The sequence below is a fragment of the Lygodium microphyllum genome, chromosome 7, assembly GCF_053477565.2.
Source record: "Lygodium microphyllum isolate KBCC chromosome 7, Lygodium_microphyllum_v1.1.10, whole genome shotgun sequence".
Lineage (NCBI taxonomy): Eukaryota > Viridiplantae > Streptophyta > Polypodiopsida > Schizaeales > Lygodiaceae > Lygodium > Lygodium microphyllum.
Window position 1 is genome coordinate 50395280 of NC_141141.1, and position 13960 is coordinate 50409239.

Sequence of the window (13960 nt, forward strand, 5' to 3'; positions counted from 1 at the left end):
CATCAGTTTGGGGATGATAAGCCGTAGATGGAGCCAACTTAGTACCCATAGATGTAAATACCGCTTGCCAAAAGTTACTCATAAACTTTGAGTCCCTATCATGGACAATCACCTGCGGTAATCCATGTAATCTGAAAATATGCTCCATAAACTGGTTGGCCACCTGAGAAGCAGTAAACTGAATTTTTGTTGGGATAAAATGAGCTGCTTTGGTGAGTCTGTCAACCACCACATAAATACTATTCCACCCCTTCTTGGTAGTAGGTAAGCCAGTGATAAAGTCCATAGTAATATGAGTCCATTTACCCGTAGGAATAGGCAATGGCTGCAACAAACCTGCTGGCTTATGGGTGCTATCCTTATTTTGCTGACAAGGCATACACTTCATAACGAAGTCCTTGACATCTTTCCACAGTCCTTTCCAATAAAAGCTCTTGCTGATCTTGTCATAAGTCTTGAAAACTCCCAAGTATCCAGCTAAAGGCGAAGAATGCAACTCCTCCATAATTTTTCGCTTGAAAGAAGAAGTAGAGGGAATAACAATCTTGCCCTTCCACCAAATAAGACCATTTTTAAGTTGGTAATGTGAGTTTTCTTCCATAAGACCTTGCTGTAATTTCTGAAAGATTTGGCTGAATTCCTCATCTAAGAGGTATGCCTCTTGTAGCTCTTCAATCCAATCACTATGTAATTCTGTCATGGCTGACACTTTGCAGGCCCACATACGAGAGAGAGAATCAGCCACTATGTTATCTTTGCCCCTTGTATGAGTGATGTCAAAGTCATAATTTTGTAATGTTGCCACCCATCGTCGTTGCTTTGGAGTAAGATTTGACTGAGTAAGGAAATACTTGAGGACGCGATGATCACTATGTACTCTGAACCGGCTGCCATATAAGTAATGGTGCCATTTCTTGATTGCATGCAGAATAGCCAACATTTCTTGGTCATAAACATTCATGGCCATCTCCTTATCAGTAAGCTTACGGCTTTCAAATGCAATTACTCCATGCTCCTGAAGCAAAACAGCCCCAATGCCACGGCCACTAGCATCACACTGTATAGTAAACTCTTTAGAGAAATCCGGGCATACAAGAATAGGAGCAGAAGTAAGTAATTCCTTTAACTGGTTGAAGCTGCTATCTGTAAGAGCATCCCAAAAGAAAGCCTCTTTCTTCAACCTGTCAGTTAAAGGGGCTGCAATTGCCGCATAATGCTTTATAAATTTGCGATAGAATGAAGATAGACCAATAAATCCTCTAAGAGAGGTAGTAGTAGTAGGCGTTGGCCAATCTTTTATGCATTGCACCTTCTTGGGATCAGCTTGTATTCCTTTTTCACTGACTATATGTCCCAAGTATTCCACTTCAGTCTGCATGAAAGAACACTTCTTCTCCTTAGCAAAAAGCCTATGATGTCTCAACACATCAAAAACCTTCCTCATATGCGACAAATGATCCTGAAAAGTCTTGTTGTAGATCAAAATGTCGTCAAAGAACACCAAGACAAACTGAAAGAGGAAAGGTTGTAGAATCTTATTCATTAGGCTTTGAAAGGTAGCTGGAGCGTTTGTAAGGCCGAATGGCATCACCAAGAAATGGTAGAGCCCACGATCAGTCCTAAAAGCAGTCTTGACCTCATCACCCTCTCTCATGCGAATCTGATGATACCCTGATCTCAAATCAATCTTCATGAAGAATCGAGCCCCCTTAAGCTCATCAAGCAAATCATCTATCCTAGGTATAGGATACCTGTTCTTCACTGTTATCTTATTAAGATCCCTGTAGTCAATACACATTCTGAAAGATCCATCTTTCTTTTTGACTAACAGGACTGGGGATGCATACGGTGAAGAACTGGGTTCAATAAATCCCATTTCAAGAAGCTCTTTGATTTGCTTGGCTACTTCCTCTCGTTCACATTTTGATAATCTGTAAGGTGGCTTATTGATTGTCTTTGAGTTGGGTTCCAAATCAATGGGGTGATCCACCGCTCTCTTAGGAGGCAATGAAGTAGGTACTTCAAATAAATCTCTATACTCCTCAAGAAGAGCTGTCAAGGCTGGATGGTTTGCTGAATTATTGGGCTGATCTTGTGTTTCTTTGTTCAAATGCAATATAAATATCTGTGAGCACTTTTTGTACTCTTTCTTTAGTTGTTGAATGGTGATAAGTTGAAAATCAGATCTACTAGGGATCCCCTGTAAACGGATGAGCTATCCATTGGAGAAAAACTCCATATATAACTGTGAGAAATCCATAGTAATCCTGCCTAAGGTCATCAACCAATCACAACCAAGTACAATATCTATGGGCCCCATTTCCAAAGTGATCAAGTTTACTTTGACTTCAAAATTTTTAGCCATCTGCAAAGAAACCTGTGGGCAAATCTATGTGCTGATTTCCTCTTCACCATTAGCCACTTGTACTCTAATGGGCTGCTGTAAGTCGGTGGGAACACAATTCAACTTGTACATAATGGATTTATTGACAAAACTGTGGGTACTGCTACTATCTATTAGGATGAACACTGGCTTTCCACATATGCTTCCCTTCATACGAAGTGTATTAGGGTTCTTAGATCCCGTCCAAGCATCCATAGAGATAGAACAATTAGTGGCAGCAAGCAACTCATTACAAAATCCACCAGGATCAAATGGGATATCACCGCCTGGATCAAAAGGAAAAGAGTCAGATGGATCATAGAAGTACTCCTGTCCACCATCATCCTCGAAATCTTCATTTTCAGCATTGATTGTGACTGCATTAACTTCATCTATGTCATTTTCAAGGTCCTCAAGAACTAGCATACTCTGAATTTTTGGCTTGGCATTTTTGTATACACACTTTGAAGCATGGTCAGGAGTATACTTTTCTCCACACTTGAAGCATAAGCCTTTGTCCTTTCTTTCCTTGTAAAGATCCATGGGAATATTTCTGGAATTTGTATTGGCTGAAGTAGACTTAGGCTTATTGTCACCTTGCTTAAATTCAACCTTTGGACTGTTTGCTGTCCTGAAATCGCTTTGAAGCCTAGAAGCATTAAATGGAGGATAAGTTGGTATCCGTAAGCTCCCACTAGGCATATGATTGCTGCCATAATTGTTACCAACTTGCCCTTGCTTTAAAACAGTCCTTGGCTGTCCATAACTTGGATGAAATGAAGACTCTTTCCTATACTTCCAAAGCGCTCTGCAAGCTCAATAGCTTTGAAAAGTGAAGTAGGATTCTGCGCCATAACATCAGCTGACAAGGATGGTTCTAAACCATACACGAACTTGTGTAACTTGGCCTCATCACTGATGTTTTCCACATACATGGTCAAGTTGAGGAATTGGTTTGTATATTCTCTTACACTTAGGCTCCTTTGTTCCAAAGCATACCATCTTCGTTCTAACTTCTCTTTTTCAAGAGGTGAAACAAAGACTTCAGCCATAAGTGCCTTGAAAGCTTCCCAATTCTCAATAAGTACATTCTCTTTCTTGATATACCTCCACCAAGTGTGAGCAAATCCTTCTAAGTGCAAGGAGGCAAAGTGTATCTTCATATCATCAGTTTTAGGAAATATGTCAAAATAGGACTCCATCTTAGAGGTCCATTCCTCTAATTCTGATGGTGAAGAAGACTGGCAATTGAATTTGGATAAAACAATTTTGTCCTTGAATTCTCTATCATGCAAGGGTTGCTGTCCCAAAACTGGCTGATCGGGATTTCTAAGTACAGAACCCCCAATTTGAGACTGAAATCTTCCAACAGGTGGCTGAAAATTACCATGTAATCTTCCTGTTGGTAAAGCACCCCTAGAATTCTGAGTATGCAGTCCAAAAGTTTGAGTATTGGCTCCATTCAAACTGCCCAAATAGTCATCATGCCTTTGTGAAGCTTCCCCAACTTCATATTGACTATTTGGTATGCCTCTTCTTCCTATGATCCCATCTCCATAACCATTTTGGTTGGAAGGCTGAAGTGGGACTGAAGGGTCACTGTTTGAACAAGCCTTCTCATTTGCTTCTTTTGATCCCTTTTGTGACTGCATGAGTTGAGAAAATTATGCCATAAGTTGAGCATTAGATTCTACCAATTTATCAATGGAAGCATTGGTTCGGTTAGTTGATTCCATCATCTTCTCAACAGTAGACTTCGTTTGATCAAATGATAAAATCATATGCTCCATTGCTGATAAAATAGTCTCATGACGTTCCTTATGTCTTAGTTCATGGGCACACAAAGCGTCATTGAGTATACTAATCTCTCCTTGTTGAGGCTCTTCAGGGTCCTCTTGAAGTGTGCTTTCCATCATGGAATCCCTGATTTGCTGTGCATAGTCCTCCTGGACCTTATTTTTGCCTTTATGTCTTGCCATACTAGTGCAGTCCTGCAGTATCCCCTGTCAGTAAAACGGCTATAACTTTGGCTAGAAAACTCCGATTGCAAAATTTTTTTGTGTGAATCGAAGCTAACAATGCCCTCTTCGAGATGAGCTATAGCACGCTATAACAGGTTTAGGACAGAAAATTCTGTAATTGAATTTCAGAGTCTGAACTGTCCAGTCCTGCACCCTGTTTAGACTTGTAAGTGCCCTGTTTTGACCCTATAATGCAAGAAAGTAGCCTCAAATGGTTACCAAACCCTGCAAAGGGGTATATAGGACCTGTAGGTACCCTGTAGTACCTGCACCTGTGCTTCAGTATCAAAGGGTGTACCTGTATCCACATGTAAATACCCTGTGGGTAACCTGAAAATGCCCTGTTTTACCCTATTTTAATCCAGTAGGTACTTGAGTCGTTGGAAAGTCTTCAATATTCAATTCTCCACTCGCTGTACCTGTGTGAGGGATAAAACAGCAGGACGGGCTTCCTACACAGGCTCCGAATCACCGGGAGGTGGGCAAAGTTCCCCCCGGGTCGGTTGGTTGCACCCTTCGGGATCTTCGATAGTGAGGGAGGGTCACCTCTCTTTTGTCCCACTATCTCCCCCGGCATCCACCTTTTTCCTCGGTGGGAATATCAACATGGCAGAGGCTAGTGTGCTAAGAAATTAGCATGATATGCAATTCCAAAATAGTCATTTAGCCTTTCATGAGATGCAATTGATTGAGATAAAAGAACTTGAGATGGGAGAAGGGTTCACCTATGCAATTCAGTGACTCACTGATTGCTAGTACTTACCCTTTTACAATATTTCAGCTTGGATGATAAAAAATTTCAACAAAACAGATCAAGGTTATGCATCAAGCTGATCAAATGATACCTATGATGAGTAATGGTTTGAATCAAAAGGAATTCAATGGAATAGGCTGAGATTGAAGAAAATTAATACTATTCTCTGATCTATTGATCAATCTAGTGAATTAATTGATCAATAACCTCTCATCAACAAGTGGAAGGCCATTAGCAATAGGATTATTGAGAGATTTCAGAGATTAGTAAAAGAAAATACCTCCATTAAGCTTGAAAATGACGATGGATATCAGCTTTAACCCGGTTGATGCAAGAGTTCTTCATAATCCACCATAAATCCAACATAAAGCTTGAAATCTCCATGAAATCAGTCCATACATGCTTCAATATGATGAAATCCTTGAAAGATCAATACTCCAGCCTTGCTTGAACACTTGAACTTCAAAGATTCAGGCTCCTTGTTGAAAAGCCCAAAAATAATCCTTCCATTTGAGCTTCACTGACATGCACGGGCTGAAATCTCTTCAATGTCTTCAATCTTGAAGTCTATCCAGCTTGTATTCAGCTTTAGAGAAGCCTTGAAGGTCGGGGAAGTCCAAAATTTTGAGAAATTTGAGCTTCCATGTCTGTGGCTATGGCTGTCCTGCCGTGTATTAGGGTTTGAGCAAGAGAATGACTGATCAAGAAGCTTCAGAGGCTGAAGATTGTTGCCAATCAAGTGCTTGATAAGTCCTTTAAAAGCTGAGATCAATGACTGAGAATGTGGAGCAGGCTGAGCAGGGAGTAGAGAGCAGGGATTTCAGCGCATTTTTTGGCGCATTTTTTGGGCTGATCCTGGGCTGATCATCAGCATCAAACATCAAGTATGGTGCTCCTCCTGTAGCTTAGGCAACAAAGAACCTTTGCCCCATGGTTTGGCAGTGAGATGTTCAGCATAGAGAGAGATATTTGAGACTTTCTTGACATCCACCATGAAAGCTTCAGCCAAAAGCTTGAAGGAGAGAGAAGAGAAGCTCTCTTTTGAAAAGTAACTGTAGTTTAGTCTGTAACTAAGCCCGGTTAACCATTCTTTACCCTAGTTACCTCCATTTTTGCATGAAATTTGATGACGTCCAGCCATTTAAGCCTTTACCCGCCATCTCTGACCTTGGATATCTCCAGATGTAGTCATTGCTAACTGTAGTTGTCCTGCAGCACTCCACTAGTCACTGTCTTGTACCATTTTTGTCTGAAATTGGTTTTGAAATAGGAAAATAGGAGTAAAAATGGAAGAAAATAATGGATCAAAGACTGAAGCTCTGATACCACTTGTCAGAGAGAGAACTAGGGAGAGAGAAAGAGGAGAGAGAAAGACTGCAGAGGAGAGAGAAAGAGAGTGACGAGGAGAGAGAAAGACTAGAATTGGAGAGAGAAAGACAGGAAAGATGTAGAAGCCATGGAAGCTTGGAGCAAGAAGGGAGAGAAAGATTGTAAATGTATTGATTTGTCAAAAGATGTGAAAAATTACAACTTCTCTCCTTATATACCAGTGTCTATGTGACATGGCATATTATTAGCATTCTAACTATTCCCAGCTTCTTACAAATCTGGATTAGTACTTTGTATTCCTAGACTTGTCTTATTGTTTTAGAATTTAATTTGTCAGTAATCATGATGAGTAAAATGAAGATTTCTTAAGAGGGAATGGATGAAGAGGATCTTGAGGATATGTGTGATGAGAAGTTATTTGGTTACCTCCATGCAACTAGAAATTCATCTAGATTCATTTGCATCAGAGATATGCTCAATGTTCTCTTTGATTTGCAAGAGCTCTTGAAGGATCTTGAAGACAAACTAAAGGATTATAGGGCGTCTTATAATAGACATGTGCACAGCCTAGAGATTGAGGGATTTGTCCATTACAGTGATGTAGTGGAAGCTACCAATGCTACTAGAACAACTTTGCAAACAAGGTTTTACCTCATTGATGAGGAATTCAAGAAGTGGAAAGTAGATTGCCCTTTTCATTAGAATTAGCATCAATGTCTTCTTGTCCACAAGGATGTTGGATTTCTTGATATCTTCAATATATGGACAGTTGTTCTTTAGATACAATACAAGAGAAGAAGACATAAGATATTGCAAGTAAAGATAAAGAGGTTGAAGAGAAGGGGGAAATGTTTTAGGAGGATGTTGAGAACTAACTATTGTAGGGATTTGATATTTCTTTGTTTAAAAGTGAGAACATTACACAAGTGGAAGAAAAGGAGATAAAGTTGAGTGGTGAGATTGAAGAAAGTCCTATTGTTTATGTCCCAACATTTTCCAATTGCCTCATTAAAAAAAATAGATATATATTGCTAAATGATATTCAACACCTTTTTTATCTCAAAGAAGATTACTGCTTAGCAAATCTTGTAGCATGGGACCAAAATGATAATAATTTTATAGGTTATGAATAGAAATTACTAGCAAGTCTTGATGTTGAGGGAGAGAATATTCAAGACAGCTCTGTAGCCTTACATTCATGTATTAATCAAATCATGGAATATGAAAAGGAGGGGCTCTCTACAAAGGAACTTGGTAGAGTCTTGGTATTGATGACATGGGGTATGAAGTTAAACTGAAGTCTCCATCAGAGGAGAAACCAAAAAGTTCAATAAATCTTTATGATGATAGTCTTATTGAAGAAAATGAAAACCCTAAGGTATGGAAGATAATTTTAAGATATGCTTTGTGGTTTATATTAAAGTTTGTTATACATTACAAGCAAATATTATTGGATATTTATCTATTGACATCTTACATTATTGTGGTTTATTGTGCAGATAGAAATTGAAGATGCATGCAACTTTCTTAGAAGAGCTAAGGGCTCAAGGCCATTGAAGCTTGGAAAAAGTCAATGCCTTGGTTTTTATATTGGAAGCTTAAATAATCAAATAGTTGCAATTTATCACAACAGGTTGTCAAGCTCTCCAAGCCTGCCAATGATGGCTTTGAAAGCTATCTCCAAGGTGATTGGATCCCAAGTTTTCAATAGAGGATCAGATAAGATAAATTTGGTGGAGAAGGAAGAAGTTGTAAGAGTTTTTGGCTTCATGCATGTATATAGTGGATCTAGGGTAGGATACTTTAGAGTTCTTGGCTCTTATTTGCTCTTCCATGTAGGAGATGCCAAGATTTGAGGCTCCTTTTAGGCTATAGGAAACAAGAGTTCTTGAAATGTAGAGGTCTTATTGAGTGGGATGAAACAAAAGATTTCTTTAGAGGCCTTAGTGAGTTGCTTCAAACTAGAGACTCTTTTGCAAAATAAAGTTAGACTAAAAGATGTCAAGGGTTTTTTGAAACCTATGTTTTTTCATCTCTTTGTCTAGTTTGTAACCATTTTGAAAATCTTTGCTTTGCACAAGAGTTTAGATATCTCTCTTTTTTCTTTGGATGGTAGTTTGTATAGTCCTTGCCAAAGATGATATATTACATGATGTGGTTGTGTCTTTGAGCTTGAATTTGTGCCAAATTTGTTTATGGAACCATTGTAAGACCTCTAATAAACTATTTGCTGTGTATCTTCCACCTCCATGTCTTGTGTATCTAAAGTATTTTGTGCTTGCTTAGTAATGTGATTTTTCCATACCTTGGTTAACCAGATAGATATAGATCCATATTTCTTGATGAAATATGGAGCATGGTTGTATAAAATATGTTGCATACTTAACAAATAAAGAAAGTTGATTTTAAAAAAACCTTAAATGAGTCAGACAATGAAGAGACATACATATGCAAACTTCTTAACATATGGTGAGTGAAGTGTTGATCGACCCAAGGTTTTGTCATTGCCTTCTTAAAAAAGGTTCAATTGATTTTTGAAGTCTTTGAGATCATCATCATTTCATTTAGTTTTATCACAATAAAATAATAATTTGTCTAGTGTTTCCCAAACATTGACTTTTCTATTCCGAGCTCCGAGCTTGTCCATTATTAGCATGATTCTTAACTGCATTATGTAGGGACTTTCACTGATTGTATCTAATAGTTGAGCTACCATTTCTAGAGCTTATCTTACCAAGTCTCCCATGAAAGCCTATGAACCTTCTAGCTTTCACTCCACCAATAGATGGATTTTTGGGGACATAATTTCCATCCTTAGACTTTTGAAGATTTGGTTCAATAACAACATTACCACCATGCAAAGCAATTGTAGATAAGAATTTTTCAATCTTTGTTATAGTATTTGTTCTAGTTGATAATGGCTAGAAGGTTCCCATGAAAGCCTAGGAACCTTCTAGCCTTCACTCCACCAATAGATGGATTTTTGGGGACATAATTGCCATCCTTAGAATTTTGAAGATTTGGTTCAATAACAACACTACCACCATGCAAAGCAATTATAGATAAGACTTTTTCAATCTTTGTTATAGCATTTGTTCTAGTTGATAATGGCTTAATCTTCCATACAAAACCTATATAAAGATGAACAAGATTTTCAATTATCTTACAAAGTGCATGAAATATATAAACATGGGCATTCACCAAAGGAATTTCTAGGATTAGATTAATTTATGGGTTCTTATTGTGCCTAGAGGGAGCTCTATTCCAATTGCTTGAGTTTAAATTTATGGTTGGGGTCATGCAATATAGGCAAGGAGATCTAGAGTTGGCTCCCTTTGACATATTATACATACATTTGAGTGTCTTTAAGTCACCATATATGTGCCATTCAATCTTATAGTTCCCAAATCCTTCAACAAATAGCTATTCTCTTGCATGTTGTCTCTTAATAACATTAGGTTTGGTGTTTAATGAGAAGCCCAATACAATATATCAAAATCCTCTATATCTACTTCAAATGGTCCTAGCTACTAGAAGTCGTGTTCAGATTGAACATTAAATGACATTGAGTGATTGCAGTGACATAATGAAAGTGCTCTATTCATTAAGATAATAGAGACCCTCTCTAATTTTGTGCATTTCGGAATCTTACTTTCATTAAGTTTAACCACAAATCTAGCCACTCCTTATGTCTCTTCTAGTCACAAGTCATAGAATCGGATAATTAAACATTGTAGGGTGGACAAGTCAAGGAAAATATTATTAAATTCATTGAATACAACTTCCTTTTTCATGTCCTTGAAGCTAGCCTTGATATAGAAAGGCTCACCTAAAATCTCCATCACTTTGTTATTCACTCTTTGTCTGATAGTTCTAACCATAGATTGCCTTGGAGCTATGCAATTGCATACATGTCCTTGCTTTATATTTGATTGTAAAAGTTGCATATAAGCATCTTGACTGATACCAATACTATCTAATGTCTTCTGCACTAACTTCGTATCCAAAGAATGATCCTTTATAAATGTTTCCAAGCATTATTTCTTTGCTTTTTAAAAAATCTTATTTTCTAAAATATCTTTTGAAACTATTGAAGAAAGAAGATGATAATAAAACTGAGATGCTTTTAAAGAATATTTTTCAGTTACATTCAATTGAAGAAGAGAGCTAAACAAAATTAACATCACAAATCAATATAATTAATTATAAACAAAGCTATATTTAATATTTTTAAAGTGAAAAAAGTGTTCATTGCTGCTTGGATTCTTTTACTACAACCACCTTCTCCTTGCTTGAGACACTCAATATTTTTAAGAGCCCTTTGTCAATTTCAAAGGCCTAAAATATTTTGCTTTCGTTGATAAGATTTGATGTGTTTCTCCAACTAATGAATCCTCTATTGATAGCCCTCTAACTTTTGCAACAACTCATTGTTATATTTTGATAAAAGATGGTTCTCCAATATGAGGATATAATTTTCTAGAACCAATCTAAGTGTATAACCTAGAAACCCATTATAGCCATCACCAATGAACCTCATAAATGAAAAGCTATTATAGAAATGCCGAGTGCTATTTTCGATATGGTCTTTGGGATATAGACTCCCATATAACCAAAGATCAAGATTCTTCATTTTTTCAAACTTGAGTATATGTTTCATAGACTTTGTAATAGTAATGGGTTTTGTTCTCTTTCTTATTGGCTTATACTCACTATCTAATTCAATATGAAGATGATAGAGAGATATTTTACTAGAGCGAAAGAGATCAATAGTTAGATGACTTATCCATAGCTAAGGATGTGATTAGAAGATCGGATTGAAAAACTATGTGAATTAGAGACAAGAAGGAAAACAAAGAAGAAACTAGTAAGGAGGGGAAAGAAAAAAGAGAGTGAGAACGGAGGGAAGTAATCAAATGTTTAAGAAAACTCAAATTGAGTATTAGTTTTCACTTTAATGAGGATGAGTAAGATCTTCATTATGATAACTTTTGTCACCTGTATGGCTGCGTAGATTTCTAGGTTTGATGTGACCATGAGAATATCACGACAATAACTTATTAATGATTTTTGATATATTTATATACCAAAATATATATTTTTTAAAAATATAAAAAATAATTTTATTTTATAGAATATTTTCTCTCTCTAGGATCTCTTATAGGGCATTTTCAAGATCTCAAAACTCCCCTAATGAATTGTTATGGTAAGCCTGCCTAGCTAAGCATATTGTGAACTTGCTCTTGAATTGTTCTATTCATGTGCTCAGCCATACCATTCTAGGGTGGGGTGTATGGGTCAGTTAATTGATACTTCATACCCCTCTCGTCACAAAACTACTCAAAGGCTTAGAGACATAATCACCCCTATTATTTGACCTTAGGTATTTTAGTCTATACCCAAATTGGTTCCCAACCAAAGCAAGTCAACATTGAAATGTAACCAAGACTTCTGATTTTTTCTTAATAGAAAATGCCCATACCTTATGCGTATAGTCATTAGTGAAAGTAATGAAGTAGTTTGCGTAATCTAACAACTAGTAGGGCATGGAACCACATAGATCCGAATAAACAAGAGCTAATGGCTCAACCATGCGTGTTATACCAGACTTTTTATGCTTATTACGAGTCTACTTGCCACATAAACATTGATCACAAGACTCAAAGTAGTTATATTCAAGGGGAGGAAGATATTGCAAATGAGAAAGTATTTTTATTCCTTTGACGGACACGTGTCCAAGGTGACAATGCCAAAGAGATACATATGGAATTGTGTCCATTGCCAAAAATGGTTAACTAACCTAGATACAAGTAAAGGGTAGAGAGTATTGGACTTTACACTATGTGCAATGATAAGATTTCCATAGGTAATCTTCCATGAGGAATCATCAAAAGAAACTACATAAGTTGCATTATCCAAATTGCCACTAGAGATAAGGCTCTTCCTGAGAGGCAGTACATGATGTACATCATGAAGAGTAAACATGAAATCTAAATCAAACTACAACTGGACATCACCAATACCAACTATCTCCAATGCCATGTCATTACCCAAACGAACATATCTGGGCATACTGTGATAGGAGTGAAACCATTATCTACGCGAAGACACATGAAAGGAAGCCCCTAAATCTATCAGCCAACATTGAGAGTATACCCTAACAAAGCATCAGTTAGCTTTGAAATATTAAGAGAAGAAGCTGCAAGTATAAAATCATCATCAGAATCGGTCTGCACAACATTAATCTCTTCAATCTTAACATTGGACTTGCTAGGGACAATGCTATGATCAGTCATGGTTTGACATCCCTCAAATTCCTATTGAAGTCGGATAGTGTACCATTTCCTCAAGAAAGAAGAGTCATTGTCAACAAGCTGCTTCAACTCTTCGATTTCTTGGTTGGTGGCATAGGCATGGTGCTTGTCATAGGATGTGATGAGGTGTCATTTCTGTGCTTGCTCGCAGAAAATCTCAGTGGCATTTCACTCCTTATCTACTTCAATAGCCTTAACAAATACAAATTCAAATTCTTCCCATGAACAAGCTAGCGTACGTACTTTCATTTTGTTAAAAGATCTTCCAAAAGGTCTAAGTCCAAGTGGTCATAGCTTTTAGCAAGCAACATGAAGGTGGCATCTCAGCATCTAAGGCAAGCAACTAAGTCATCCCTCGTGTTCTCGACAAAGTCCGTGGCCAAGGTTAGAATTGATCTCCACTCATAAGAGGGCCTAAGGCCTGCAGGTGGTTGGGGTTTGATTGAAACCAGAGAGTTCAATAGCTAATTGTTGCGGCTTGAGTTGCTTTTGAGGTTGTGGCTTGGACTCTCGTTCAATAGGCTAGAATGCTGCTAGTAGTGGTGCTTCTAAGGCATGACAAGCACTAGTAGGCCCAGGTTGAGACAATTTGTTAGTAGCGGACTGCAGTTTTGGCCTATAGATTGTTTTAGATTTTGTGAGGCTGGACTTTGGAGGTTCTATGGATTTAGCATCTTGAGTCTCTTATGGTGTGAGTGCCTGATCTGTCTTGATGTTTCATGTGGTCAAGCTTGAGGGTAGTGTTTGAGTAGGGCCTTTGGCCATTTTGGCTTTAGGTACCCAGATTCAAGTGTTACTTGCATAGTAGCTCTGCGCTTGCAATAAGGTCTTGGGGACCCATCGTGGCTTGACCGTACATTTATGTCTATAGTTTTGTCTTGGCCTCCTAGGTTTCCAGTGTGGGTCTTTAACCTTGCAGGGCTGTGGATGTCTATTCCCAGGTGGCAGACCTTGATGTTTAGGTAGCCATTGAAGCCTTGGTTCAGGGGTCTTAGTTTTGGATTTAGTGGTTGTTGGAAGAGATGAAGAGAGATAGAGTGGAGCAGAAGATGAGTCTCAACTCATTGTTGTTGTTCTTCCATTATTCTTCCATCAGTCTAATTGAAAGAGACGTACATACATAGGTATGACTAACCAAGACTAACCCTGGTTAAGTAAT